The sequence below is a fragment of the Giraffa tippelskirchi genome, chromosome 1 (genome assembly GCF_054371585.1).
Source record: "Giraffa tippelskirchi isolate mGirTip1 chromosome 1, T2T-mGirTip1v1.2.pri, whole genome shotgun sequence".
In the NCBI taxonomy this organism is placed as follows: domain Eukaryota; kingdom Metazoa; phylum Chordata; class Mammalia; order Artiodactyla; family Giraffidae; genus Giraffa; species Giraffa tippelskirchi.
In genome coordinates, this window is record NC_137275.1 from 165,214,854 (window position 1) to 165,229,910 (window position 15,057).

Consider the following 15,057-nt stretch of genomic DNA (forward strand, 5'->3'; position numbering starts at 1 on the left):
TCATTTTCTTGCTCAAAGTCCGGATGACAAACCCGTACTTTCAGTTGTATCTTTCCTTTTTCTCTTTTCCTTTCCTTTTTTTCTTTTCCTTTCCTTTTTTTTAGGAATGATGGGTGATTGCCAGTAAATCAGAAGTGAGAGGTTCCATATGACATTTAAGCACAGAACCTCCAGGTTGGAAAGGACCTAAAAAGGAAAGTTGTCAGGGTGGTCCTGAATTTCTACCTTACAAGGGAATTAGTGAAAGAGTTAAAAATAAGAACAAACCAGATTCTTGAGCCTCTCCTACTGAACCAAAAAATACTAATATGAGGACCAGAATTCTATATTTTAAAAACTCACTCCAGGTGGTCTGGTGCATGTTTAGAAATCCTGGCTTAAGAGAAAGTGCTGCAGTGCACAGGAGAGGGGCTGCACTCTGCAGCCGCTGGGGGTCACGTGCACTGTAAATAAATAGATCAGGGATCTGAAATGCAACCCCTGTAAAAGCAACTGAGCAGATGAAAGATGGGTTGGGCAGAGGTGTTAGAAAACCCTGGACTTTGTTTTTGCCGGAAAGTCCTCAGACTTAAGGATGGAAGGATGCTGGAAAGAGCCCCAAGTGGAGTGAGGCTCAGCGCTGATCCGCTGTGTGATATCGGCAAGCTGTTCCCCCTCTGTGTACCTCAGCTTCCTATGTGTAAAATGGGACCACGGACTTGTTGATCTCTAAATTCTTCCTGTTACATTTTGAGATTTACCCAATGTCCTTTTTGATGTTGTCCACTATCCAAATGTTTTAATATAATACTTTATGGACCCAGTGCTTGACCCACTGTTTTCAGTCCTGGGTGTCTCTAGGCAGTGTGAATAAAAGTTGTACTTAGCCCCTGAGTCAGTGCAACCGCCTGCAGAACTCAAAGCATTCCAAAATGACTTTCTGCCATCTTAGGCTGGAAAATCAACCTCCAAGAAGACAAGTTCCAGGGAAGGGAGGCAGAAGTCTAGACTGCAAAGGCATGTGGAAGAAAAGGTGTCTTGGTTTGGAGGGAGATAAGTATCCTCCCAAACACCTCTGCCTCAGGTGAGGGTAATTCTATCTATTGCATGCTGCTTCAGAAGGTGGCCAGAGAATGTTCCATCAACCAGCAAAGACTGAATACTTTCCAGTGACCATGCTCATTTTACCCCCGGGTCATGGCTGCTTTTGGCAGGAAAAGTGTGTAACTGTTATAGTTGTTGGCACCAGTGTTGGCTGCTCAAGCCCAAGCTTGGCCAATAAGAGGAGGCTTAGGAGAGAGACCTGCATTAGGAGAAGCATCAGTGTAGGCCAGAAATGATCAAATGTTCACCCTGATTGGAAAGGAACCAAAAGTGAACAGTTTAGGTAAGAGGATCCAAGGCTGAGGAGGCAAGTGATAGGTTTTACTGGGTTTTTGTTAGAGTCAATTAAATTCAGTGGAGGAAACATTTTTGAGTACCAACTCTGCGCCTCAAACTGTGCAAGGTTTAAGGAATTCAAAAAGAAACAAGGCAGTGTCTCTTTCTTTAGGTGTTTATAATTGTGTAGGCAAGTTCTCTGTGAGAAAGAACAGACAAAATGTATCATTCTAGAGGTCATGTCATGGCAAGGGAGGGGCTTATAGGGTCTCCAGCAGCAGGAAAGGGAGGCAGATAAGGAGACATCTGAGTAGGACTGTGCTTGGAGAAGGGAGTCGACAGAACTTTTAGGCAGAGGAGACAAAATTAGCCAAGACAAGAATGTGCAAAAGAACATGGTACCTCTGTAACCTGCAGAGCAGATTGGAGGTGTGGGAGGGACCACAGGTATACCTGGGGAAGAGGAGGGTGGAGAGGTACAGTTGTAGATCCGGCCAAGGAGCTGGGCTGTCTGTAGGAAGAAAGTGGGGCTTTAGCAAAGAGGATCTCTTATCACAGTCATGTTTATGTTTTAGAATATCCTGGAAATGGTACAGAAGATAACAAGTGATGGAGATATAAGTGGTGGAGGGCAAGAATGGAACCTGAAGACATATGAGGAGGTCAGGGAGGAAAGGGAGCAGCAGAGAGGCTGGGTCACAGAATGGATGTGACAGTTGTCTGGATGTGGGTGGTGCACTAGAGGGAGGCGCAAATCGTTCTCAGTTTTCTGGCTGGGATATTGGATTCCAAAGAAACTACTTATCTCCCTCCTGCCTCCCCTCTCCCAAGTCTATGTCAGTTGAGCTGGGTGGGATCCCACTTTCTGCTTTTATAACAATCATCCCACATAACTCAGAAGCAGGCAGTTGAGGGACACAGTTTAAGTTACAGGGGGTTCTTAAGTGTAAGTGAAAGTGAAGTCGCTCAGTTGTGTCCAACTCTTTGCGACCCCGTGGACTGTAGCCCACCAGGCTTCTCTGACCGTGGGATTTTCCAGGCAAGACTATTGGAGTGGGTTGCCATTTCCTTCTTACAGGCACCCATAAAAAGAAAGCATCAGGTTGGCCGAAAAGTTCATTTAGGTTTTCCCATAGCAGCTTATGGAAAAACCTGAACGAACTTTTCCGCCAACCCAATACTTTAAAAATAACTTTTGCAAACTGATTTTATGGACTGCATTATTTAGGACTGTCTATTAATCTTGAAAACAAGATACACACACATGTATATACATATATAAAATTGTGAAGCACTCTCAGACACTGAAAAGCATACAAAATAGGAATATACAACTCTGTGACTGATCACAAAGCAAATTCTGATGTGATCATCATGCTGGGCCAAATAGGGGTAACACTGCCAGCTCTCCAGCAGCCCTTTTCATGCTCCCTCTTGGCGACTGTCCTCTTGTCCCAGGGAGAAGCACTATCCTCATGAAAGTATTTTTAAAAAACACATTTGCAAATTAATAAGAAATAAAAGCAGATCTTATTTTCCCTTTCTCAATATAGGTTAATTTTTCCTCACCTCAGTTTAACTGACTTTAGGGGTCCTGAAACAGTCATTTGGTTCAATTCCTACAGTAGTTGCAAAATTGTGATCTGGGCTGCCTTTTGCCCTGTGTCTATATAAGCTAAGCTGTTGTCCTGATCGATTAATCACCTCTGTAACTGTTTGTAGCTTACACAGCTGTAGGTTTACAAAAAGTCCATTTATCTTGAGAGAGGCATTTGCTTTTGTGTAAACAGTGGTGAGTATACCCCAAACCATTTGGAGGGAGGGAGGAAGAGAGAAAAGTAGTTTGAAATTCTAACATTTACTTATTTAAGTTCTGAGTGTCTGTATGGGCTTGAGGAACTGTTGTTTTGTTTTAACAGGCTCTTAGAATTACCGGCTCTAGCCCCCTTTGGCACCCCACTCCAGTACTCTTGCCTGGAAAATCCCATGGACAGAAGAGCCTGGTAGGCTGCAGTCCATGGGGTCGCGAAGAGTCGGACACGACTGAGCGACTTCACTTTCACTTTTCACTTTCATGCATTGGAGAAGGAAATGGCAACCCACTCCAGTGTTCTTGCCTGGAGAATCCCAGGGACGGGAGAGCCTGGTGGGCTGCTGTCTATGGGGTCGCACAGAGTCGGACACGACTGAAGCGACTTAGCAGCAGCAGCCCCTTTTGATACATCTAACACTTCCATTCATTGCAGACAGAGTTCAATATGGAGAGGGTCTACTGAGAGAGAGTGAATGTCCCAGATGACTGGTCCACTGGAGCAAGCCGTATCAGGAGAGGGTTGGGCAGTGGAGCAAGGCAGTAGGAGACTTGGATAGACCCCAGAATTGGCAAGAAGGCAGCCGCCCCCACCCCCTCTGCCATCCTGAAGGCAGGCTGGGCCAACCCCTCCAAGTTCACATTAAGGTTTATGAGGGTCAGTATGTTTGTGCTGGCCTTGACATTTTCACAAATTGCTCTGTAGTTGTTTTTATTAGTTTTATTCCAGCTGTTGCTCCAGGGCCCTTCTGGCAGCCAGGCCTGGAATCCCTTGTTAATTGACTCAAGTCATGAAAAGGTGCCATCTGCTTTCAACTCCTGCCTGTTCCAAGGCAGGACAAATCCCAGGCATGCACCATAGGAAAAGCCGTAATGAGGCTCACACCTCCAAGAATGCAGTGCCCGGCTCTGACTGATCAGATATTAAGTGCAGAGGTGAAGTGCAAGCCCAGGGAGACAGGTCTGAAAAGTAAACAGGCCCTGAGAGTGTGCTTCCTCCTGGGTCCTAAGCAACACCAGGCTTGGGAGATTTCACAGCATTCCTGTCAAAACCCTATAGTTAATAGCATCATGATGACCCCAATAAATTCACAGATATCAGTTACTCCCTGTGTTTTCACTTCACACCATCTCTCCACAGATGCACCTCCGCTTGGGAAAAACTTGGAAAGAGGCCTCAGTGAGATTTTTCCTGTGAAGCTATTAGTTTTATCCCACTTTAGAGAAAATAAGAAAATCTTAAGGAGGTTTAGAAGAAAGGCCACCTGATGTAAGTGATGTGTACTGCTGCTGAAACACTTTTTCATTTCATATTTATTATTTAAAAGTTATGGCAAGGGCAGCGTCAATGGACCAAAATATTTATTGACTTTCATGAAATATCCCCCAATAGGAGCGTTTTTAAAAAGTGTTATATCAACTGTAGTGTGAAATTGACTTCTATCTCCTCCAGGATGATGTGTAATCAGTCTCTCTCTCCTTGATAAATTTTGATACTTTAAAATGGACCCAAGTTCAAACACATCTCTTAAAGTTATATCTTAAAGAAGGAGGTCCAGTGTACTGTTATTTGTTGATCAGGAAAGATGAGTCACTAGCGGAAATCAGAGAACAGCATGTTCACTAAGGTTGGAAAGATTGCCTCAAAATGTACCACTAGTTCAGGACGTAGTAGGTGGGGAGTGGTGACGGAGGGAGAATTAAATTAAAACAGATTTAAGAGACGTATCAACCAAAGCAATGTGTAGACCTTGTTTGGACAAACCAACTGTAAAACAAAACATGAGACAGTTGTGGGAAATAAGACATTGACTGGATATTTGATGACACTGAGGAATTCCTTTAAAAAAATTTAGGCATAAGAATGGTATCATGATTATGTTAAATAAAAAAGAGTTCTCACCTTCTCTTTTGGAGATATGTACTAAAGTGTTTACAAATGATATGATGGCTGAAATCTGTTTTAAAAGAACCCAAAGGGTCAGGGTGAGGGTTAAGTGAATAGTGAAGTAAGACAGCAGGAGGTGCAATAAAATTGGCCTTGAGTTGGTTATTGTTGAAGCTGAGAGATGGACGCAAGAGCTATGGGTTTATTATTTTGTTCTACTTCTCTATGTTGAACATTTTCGTTATACAAAGTTAAAAATGAAAGAGCTCAGTGGGCTCTTGGCTCTACGAGCTTTCTTTGGTAGGGGAGAGAAGAGTTATTAATGATTTCCTCTCTAACTGGGCATACAATTTTTACCCTTATTAAATTTATAGTAAATAAATCTCATTTGGGCTCTTTCTAATCTTATGGTTCTTTGATTATATGATTGTGAGATTGTGATCAACTGATGTACTGGTCGTAACAATCATCAGTGGTGGCCCCACACTGAGGCTGGAGGGAGGCAGAAAAGGAAGGGACTACTTCCCACTGGGAAGCTGTTAGTTTTTAGCTTACACAGTCAGGAACCTGGTCTGGATAGTCATAATGGGGTAGAATGGGGATATTCATAGTGGGGTGAAACAACAGAATGTTATGCTAGGGGGCACTTAGACAAATGTGGGTCAGGAGAGTAGTTGTAGTTTGTATAATAAAGCTCATTTTAAAGAAACACAATATCTGGACGTTCCAGTAGTTAGGACTCTGACCATCTAATGCAGGGGGCACAGATTTGATCCCTAGTTGGAGAACTATCAATAATAAAGATCCCACATAGCAGGCCAAATGCCCCCCCCCACCCCACAAAAGGAAGAAACAGTATCATAGGCTCAAAAATAATCTGTACCTTTTGCCGACTTTCCAATGTTGTTATAACTATATCAGTTATCCATGCCATGTAACAAATTTCACCATAGTTTAGTGGATGAAAACCACAAACATTTACTATCTCACAGTTTCTGAGGAATCAGGAATCTGGACTGAGAAGATACTCCTTTGTCCCCTAACAGCGCTTGAGCGATGGAGGACAAGACTGGGTATATAAATTCGCAGTCCTCTCATCTCTCAAGTGCTCTAGTTCTCTATTTCTAGGGTTCAGCATTCTTTCTGAATGAGTCCATCCTCTTTCTCTACTTCATTTTTTTTCCTTTTAAGGGTCAACATATAAGAACTTCTCTGCTTCTAGTTCTAGGTGGGGTATAAACACGGTAGCTACTGCTGGCCAGTCCCAAAGTCACTCTGTGCTTGTAGAAAGCTGGACATACTGGAGATTTATCTCTGGACATTGATTTATTCATTCAATAATCCCTTACTGAAAACCTACTATGTGCCTATCTTCATGCTAAGTTTTGTAGTAACAAAATGAATGAGTAAGTGGCTCCCATAGTTTTGCTCATTACAAAGCTACAAATAGCAGCTGAGTTTTTAGACAAGAACTTTTTGGCTTTCTGCCCTTCATACACAGATATATTGAGACTAAAGGAGAGAAAAGTCTTTATTCTTTTACCTGCTGTGTTGTTTTAAAATTTTATCAAAATGTACAATGCTCAGAAGAAGCTCAGACAGAAAGAAATCTATGGTGTCTAAAAATGTACAAATTCATCTAAGAGCCACAGTCAGGTCAGCAGTCACACCTCCGTCAAGGATGGGATGCAGATTCTCAAGCCTTTAATGTTTTTAAAGCCACCACATAGGGAGACCCGGGTTCGATCTCTGGGTTGGAAGACCCCTGGAGAAGGGAAAGGCTACCCACCCCAGTATTCTGGCCTGGAGAATTCCGTGGACTGTATAGTCCATGGGGTCACAAAGAGTTGGATACAACTGGGCAGCTTTCACTTTCACTTTACCTACTCAAGAGTAATGCTCACTAGCCCTCTAAGGGGTGCAGAAGTTGTGCAGTCGTCCACGAGAGACATTTTAGTTAGTTGAATCAGTCATTTACTTTGTTTTTCTAAACCCTCCACCACTCTCATGCAATCTGAAGACATCTCACCCCAAAGGGAACCATGCTTTCGGACACTTCCAAGTCTGCGCTTTCCACAGTTACATTCAGCAGGTTAGAGGGGGTAAATCTCAGGTGTTCACTGTCTGGTACAATGGGGTGCATAATAGATGCTCCTAAATTCTTGTCTGACTAATGGATCAACAGAAATCTCACTGGAGCTTGGATTGTGCCTGTGTCCCCAGGACCTAGTGCCTCCTACCTTTTAGGTGCTCAACAAAAATGCTGAATGAATGCATGAGTGAGTATTACCAGAAAATAATGGGCTTTGTAAATCCAAAAGACTGCTCTTAGGTAGACTCCTGATTTCCTAGCTAAGTCAAAGCCATGACTTTAGAGTACTTTTGCTTGTGTTCTGTCCTTTTTGGGAAGACAGGGAAAAGGTTAGCAGGCAGAGGTACTGTGTACCAATCTGACCTGCTCCTCCTTGTCCATTCTCTATCCTTAAAAAAATGCCCCTCCAGCCAAGTCATCGAAGTGAAAAACAGAAACAACAAACCCTTGGGTTTAATTGTTACTCCTTTCCCTCATGATGGAGTGCCATGACTCAAAATCCAGAGGAGCAGCCCAAGGGACTGTAAACAAAGTGAGACTAGAAAGTTAGGAAAGATGATGACTTGGGCTCCTCCGTCCATGGGATTTTCCAGGCAAGAGTACTGGAGTGGGGTGCCATTGCCTTCTCCAACTTGGGAAGTAGAGTACCATATTTGAGCCATGCTTGACACCTCCACTGTCACCTGAAGCTTGGCCTGTGTCTTGGCTCATGCTGGTGAATGTTTACTTCTGACTCATAATGTTCCTTCCATGTGGAGGGCCTTTTATTACAGCAACAGTCCTGGCCTTTCCATACCCTTTTACTCATCCCTCCCAGGAGAGGTTATGTGACATAACAGAATGACGACTTTGAGACAAGGAATTGAATTGTGTGGCTCAGTTTCTCCCTCTTCTTGGGACTAGCCTACCAGCCAAAAGCCCCCATTCTCCTCTGCTCATGCATCCTCTATACAGAGCAGCCTTTGCCTTGGTCGGGGCCTTATACTCATTCAGTGCTGCCTGTGACTGGGTGAGTTAAGTCTGCCTAGTTCTGGGGTTTGGTATTAGAAAACTCATTATTACTGCACACTTCACACATCTTCCCACCCAGCCTTTCTGAGTCTTAGTCACTTTGGGTTACTATAACAAATTATCATAAACTCATGACATTTATTTTAACATTTATTTCTCACACTTCTGGAAGATGGGAAGGTCTGACATCAGCATGGTCAGGTTGCTGCAAGGGCCCTCTTCGCAGTTTGCAGATGGCTGTGCTTTCTCTGTATCTTCACATAACATAGACCAGAGAGAGGAAGCAAGCTCTCTCGTTTCTCTTCTTCTAAGGGCACTAATCCCATCCTGAGGTTCCCACCCTCATAACCTAATTACCTCCCAAAGGCACCATCTCCAAACACCGTCCCATTGGGGATTAGGGTTTCAACATGTGAATCTGTGGGGCACAAAGTCAGCCTATAGCAAATAATAAGGATAGCATTTTCATCTCCATCTGCCTGACTCCTCTTTTCCTCAGTTGGTTTCAAACTTGGGTGAGGAAGGGATTCCTTCAAGAAACAACAGCTGAGTTCTAGTGTTTGGGTGTAGAAGTGCTGACGTCATTGAAAAGACCAGGGACAAACAAAGTGTTTTTTTGGTTCAGTCTTTAAACAGTTTGCATGGGACAAATCCCATTTTCTTTCTTTGTGTGCCCGCACTGAAGAGTGCCAGAGTGCTTTCCCACAGCCACCGCTCCCTCCCCTGCAGGAGGTGTAACCCATGTAACCCCAAAAATATGTTGTTTTGATGCAGTTCCTGCAGACTTATTTTCCCCAGCATCCTCCATAAGATAACATCACAAAGAGAGGAGAGAACTTCAGGAAAACACAGCAGGAAGAAAGGGCAGAAGTACTCCAAGGAATAGCCCCCTGGGCATCCTTTTTAAGGCAAACTGACTTCTTCAACCAAGCAGAAGCTTTGAGACTCACATTTCCTTATGTCAAAATTTTCCCACAAGGCACCTGGTTCTATATGCAAATAAAATGCTTCAGGAGCCAGCCTCAATAGCTGACCAGGCCAACTGAATCTAACATATATATGCTATAATACTATATATAGTATATATAATAACATACAATAATGCTATATATACACACACATATCTTAGGGCTTAACACTATATAGATGGATATATTTATGCAGTCAATCCTGAACATTCACTGGAAGGACTGAAGTTGAAACTACAATACTTTGGCCACCTGATGTGAAGAGCTAACTCATTAGAAAGGATTCTGGTGCTGGGAAAGACTGAGGGCAAGAAAGACAAGGGAGACAGAGGATGAGATGATTGGATGGCATCACTGACATAACAGACATGAGTTTGAGAAAACTCTGGAAGATAGTGAAGTACAGGGAAGCCTGGCGTGCTGCAGTTCATGGGGTCACAGAGTTGGACATGACTTAGTGACTGAACAACAACAATACTTATGCACAAAGAAATGTGTGTGTACATGTACATTTGCTACATATAACAGAACAACTCTTCCCCAATAGCCTTTAAAATTCAAAGTCAACAAAGGTAAGGAAGGGACTGCTTCCATATATCTGCTGCCCTCTTGGTTATCTCTTTGAATAAAGTCTTGCTTCCATATTGGGATTTAAATTCCTTGGAAAATGAACACATGAAAGACAAGAAGTTAAGGACCTAGGTCCTCTTTCTGACCACATAACTGACTGTATGATGTAGAGCATCCCCCTTCTGCTTCACTATCTGAATTTCACTACATAATAAATATGGTGGAGGCTGTGTGTTGTACTGGCTCCTCAGCTCCAAATAGTCAATGATTTACAGGTAGCCAGAGAAAGATATGTCTGGAGGGAGATTGTGATGAGTTTTGAAGAGATGGGAAATGTGGTAGTCCTCATTCTTTGGAGAACTAGGTGTTACACAACTGGCAAAGGATAGGGGTTCAGATGTTCCAACTAAATGCCTTGCCTATCTCATCAATCACTGCTAGGATTACATAAACAACTATGGTCAGTTCTGCATCCTTCTAAAGTAAGGCCTTTATAGGTGTGACAGTTCTAAACAGTTAGTACTCGTGTGTGTGTGTGTGTGTGTGCGTGCGTGTGTGTGTGTGTGTGTGTAGAGCGGTGGAAGGAGGAAAATATGCTATATGTTTGGCACCCTACTGTGTGCTATGTGGTCCACCCAGTGGACCAGGTGGACCAGGCATGGGGCCATCCCAATTCCTTGCCTTCTCTGGCAAGGGAGATCAACTATGGACTCAGGAGAAACTGCTTCCTAAGAGTGGGACAGGTAAAGTGCTACGGAATTTGAAAACTAGAACTGAAATAGAAAACTTTCTTTTTAAGTCATCGAGCATTTACCAGACAGATGCCCTAGGGGAGGGTACCAGGTAATTCATGTTTGGTTCTCTCATCTCGCTTATCAGAAGCAACTGAGCAACTGAACTGAACTCTCACTTATCCCATGGAGGCAAGAGAATATTTACTGCATATATTGGCAGCACACATTCTTTACAAAACACTATGCTTAAATTGTGGTTAGCAGGGACATATTTAGAGAAGCTTTTGTGCTCATCAAAACTCTGTGCTAGAAAGATATGAGATGCTTAAACTGGGATTCTTATGTATTTACCTTCATCCTTTGTTTTCTCTGTTTTCCAGTTCCTACTCATTCAAGCTCTTTTTCTTTCTCCAAAAACAGCCAGGTGGCTTAGTCTGATGGAACTATCATCTTACTAGAAACACAACACTTTGCAAAGCTTTCTTTGTATAAGATTCTCTTTAGTGTCTACCTGTGGCACGTGACCATGGGGGCAATGACACCCACTTAAGGCCTTAAGGCTGGAGAGAACATTCTTGGAGTGGGGGAAGCAAAATGACTGTAAGTTCCTCATCCATGTAGTCTGCTCTGAGCCATAGCTATTGCTGCTATTATTACTAATAATTAAAGCTACTCATTTAATGTTCATGGCACAACTCCAAGGTAGGAATTACTATGACCTGCAATCTACAAAGGAAGGGATATCCAATTTGATGAACGTTGTATCACTAATAAAAGAAGTATGACAAAGCTGTATATTGTCACCCTGCTTATTTAACTTCTATGCAGAGTACATGAAACAAAATGCCAGGCTGGATGTATCACAAGCTGGAATCAAGATTGCAGGAGAAATATCAACAACCTCAGATATGTAGATGATACCACTCCAGTGGAAGAAAGTGAAGAGGAACTAAAGAGTCTCTTGATGAGGGTCAAAGAGGAGAGTAAAAAACTGGCTTAAAATTCAACATTCAAAAAACAAAGATCATGGCATCCAGTCCCATCACTTCATGGCAAACAGAAGGAGAAAAAGTGGAAGCAGTGACAGATTTTATTTTCTTGGGCTCCAAAATCACTGTGGACAGTGATTGCAGACAAGAAATTAAAAGACCCTTGCTTCTTGGAAGAAAAGCTATGACAAACCTGGTTTTTCCAGTAGTCATGTATGGATGTGACAGTTGGACCATAAAGAAGACTGAATATTGAAGAGCTGAGGCTTTCAAACTCGTGTGCTGGAGAAGACTCTTGAGAGTCCCTTGGACAGCAAGGAGATCAAACCAGTCAATACTAAAGGAAATTAACCCTGAATATTTATTGAAAGGACTGATGCTGAAGCTCCAATACTTTGGCCACCTAATATGAAGAACTGACTCACTGGAAAAGACCCCGATCCTGGGAAAGATTGAAGGCAAAAGGAGAAAGGGGTGGCAAAGGATGAGATGGTTCGATAGCATCACCCACTCAATGGACATGAATATGAGCAAACTCCAGGAGATAGTGAAGGACAGGGAAGCCTGGTGTGCTGTATAGTTCACGGGGCTGCAAAGAGTATGATACAACTTAGTAACTGAACAACAACAATATCACTAATAGAAGGATTCATACCAGACTTGAAGATCTCCTTTGTTGAACAAATGATTTAATGAATGGATGACTGGTGACATCATGATAGGCAGCAGTTGCATGTTCTCTGGCAGTTGACCCGATTGCTGATAGTCTGCAATTTTTTATTTTCCCCAAATACTGGCATGATTCATTATCTAAATTCAAGGTAATTTACCTGATGGGTCTAGGCCACAGTACTCTGTGAAGTTCAAGAGGTCGCTTCTCAGCATTTTAGTGAAAGAGGCACCATTTTGTTCTTTTTATATTGAGGCCTAGGTGCCCACCAGGATGAATTTATGGAAAGTTGGGATTCAGATCATATGCTCATTTAAACCATCTCTTTCCCAACTCTAATGTGGATAATACGTAGTGACACTGAGTGAATTAAGCGCTCTGTGTTCCCTCTTCACGCATGAGGAATAAATGAGCCCAATGTGAGCACCCAGGAGGCCATGGGGAAGAAAGAACTGGGGTGGTTTTTATCTTGGAAGTCAATGTGTGAAAAATGAGGAGTAACTTATGATTTTTATTTAGAATTTCCTCATTCTTTCTCTTCTTGTATGTCAAATTTAAAATCATAGGTGTATTTTGTTGTTTTTCCTGATGATACAGGCAGCTAAAATATGTTATCATCCTTATGGACTGACAGACGGAACTCTGTGGGAGGTGTCATTAATGTCATTTACAGAGGTTCTGAGAGTCTAAGTGCCCAGCCTGTCCACTGTCACCAAGTTCAGGGTTTCTCCAGAGCCCCAGGGTGTTTTCCTGGGAGCCTCTCCTCCCACCCCCTACCTTGCCCCCTACTTGGAGAGTGCCACTTGCTTTGGAGAATTCTTATGTAGAGTTTCTAAAACTCTGGACTTTCCCGACTGTTCCACAGCTTCTCAGAAATCAGCTCACGAGAGTTTGCCGTGAAACACACACAGCGATTTCGGTGCTAGATACTGACTTTTTGGTATTTCCTGCTGGAGCTCTTGTCTGGGTGGAGTTCTTTTTGGAAGCACCAGCGTTTTCCTGTTTGTGCAATTGATTTTGAAAACCTTAAATAAACTCTGTTGTGACGTATTCAGAATCATAACAACTCAACGACTATTTACTTAGCACCTACTATGAGCCTAGCATTGTTGTAGCAGCTAGGGATACACCTGTGACTTCAGTAGACCCTGCTTTCAAAGAGCTTTCAGTCAGGTACAGGACACAGATTAGCAAACAAGCATTTGCCCTCCACATGATGAGTGCCATGGAGGGCAAAGTCCAGGGTGTTGGAGGTGGTACAAACAGTGGGGGCAGTGAACCCAGCCTTGGGAATGACAGGGCTGGTGGTGTGGGGGTGCCAGCAGAGACTTCCCAGAGCGAGAGCTAGCTAAACTCTATCCTAAATATAAGAAATCAATTTTTATAGAATCTGTTCTCAATTATCTGCATGCAAGTAGCTGATTCCACTTAGCTTGCAAGAAAACTTTTTTCAAGTCTCTTTTTCAACGGCTTGAGTCCCTTGAGTCTCAAGTCACTCCAATTACACTGCAAGTTAACACAGAGGCACCAAATCTCACAAGGCAGAGGCACCAACCGAGAAAGAACCTGCCTGAAGGAAGGTTTGGGCCTGGATGAAACACTGCGTTTCCTGCTTGGACTGAGGAGAACGGAGAAGCGAGGTCAGGCAGGGAAAGTGAAGGGCTTCCCAAGCTTCCAGCAGTTTGGGTCTTTATAGGGAACTTCATTATTTCATCTGAAGTGAATTTTCAGGATGTCAAGCAGGCACATCTCTATTCAAATACCAGACAGGCTACAAAACACATTTCAGAACCACCAGATGTAAATGATTCGTGGATTATTCCCCTTTTAGAGTCTTGGGGCCATTGTTCCCCTCCATTGGTGCAAATAATAAAGACCAACTTCTTGCCAAAAGGAAAAAATAGGGGGTGGGGATGGAGAACAATACAAAGGCTTCTGTGTGTCTGGCCAGATGGAACTCCCTGAGCCAAGTCTTGGATCTACTTTTGATCTCCTGGTCAGGCAATAAAATACCTATCTGATTTTGAATACACTTTATTAAGGTATAATTTACATGTAATAAAACACACCCATTTTAAGTATACCACTCTGAGTTTTGACAAATGTACACACTCCTCCACAACCAAGACATGGAACATCTTCAGCTCCCTAAAGTTTCCTCATGCTTTTCTACAGTTGCCCCAGCCTTAGCCCCAGGCAATCTCTGACCAGCTTTCTGTCACCACACATTAATTTTGCCTGTTTTAGAATTCCCAATATATGAAACCATACTATATACATTTTTTTGTGTCTACTTTCTTCACTTGGGATAATGGTTCTAAGATTCATTTTTGTTAGTATATCCACAGCTCATTCCTTTTTATTTAAAATGCTGCTTTTTGAAGGAGCAAATAATTGTTCAATATACCACTCAAGAAGATGAGCAGATCGAGGAAGTCCTTCTGGTCTAAAAATTCTATCAACTTGTCCAGGAAATGCAGGCCTGAGAACTGACCAGGCCGGTACAGATCGTATTTAAGAAGTAGCCAGGCACATGAATTTCTGAGCTCCAGGAGTCCAGAAGGACTGGGAGAGATGTGGCCTCAGTGAATGATAGGATATATTACAGGGGATGACAGGGCTATTTGTTCAGTTCTGTTATGAGCTCAGCAAAATGTAACAATCCTGGGAAATATAAATATATATTGCTATATTTATACATGTGTTTGTCTCAGGAGATGTGGTGGGGTAGAGTGGTTCCTGCAGGATTGGAACAGGCAGAGATAGCTGAGCAGATGAAGCCTGTCCCAGGCCACATCAATGCGTAGTCAATAGGTAAGAATTACAGTGAGAGTATTTATTGAGCACTGATGCGTGGCAGGTACTGCACTCTGTTCCTTATATGCATTGCTTCCTTTAGCCTGTCCCTGTATCCTATGTGGTAAAGGCCACCAGTGCTCTGCCTGCATCCCTCCACATCCTTTCCT

At 42.9% G+C, this 15,057-nt stretch overlaps 1 long non-coding RNA gene across 1 annotated transcript; it reads left to right on the top strand.

Annotated features, from left to right (window-relative positions):
• Nucleotides 1-3,438: 3,438 nt before the first annotated feature.
• LOC145511502 (uncharacterized) lies at nt 3,439-13,151 on the top strand. Its single transcript, XR_014057903.1, has 2 exons — nt 3,439-4,439; nt 10,813-13,151. It is a non-coding gene; the product is annotated as an uncharacterized LOC145511502 (long non-coding RNA).
• The last annotated feature ends 1,906 nt before the right edge of the window (nt 13,152-15,057 follow it).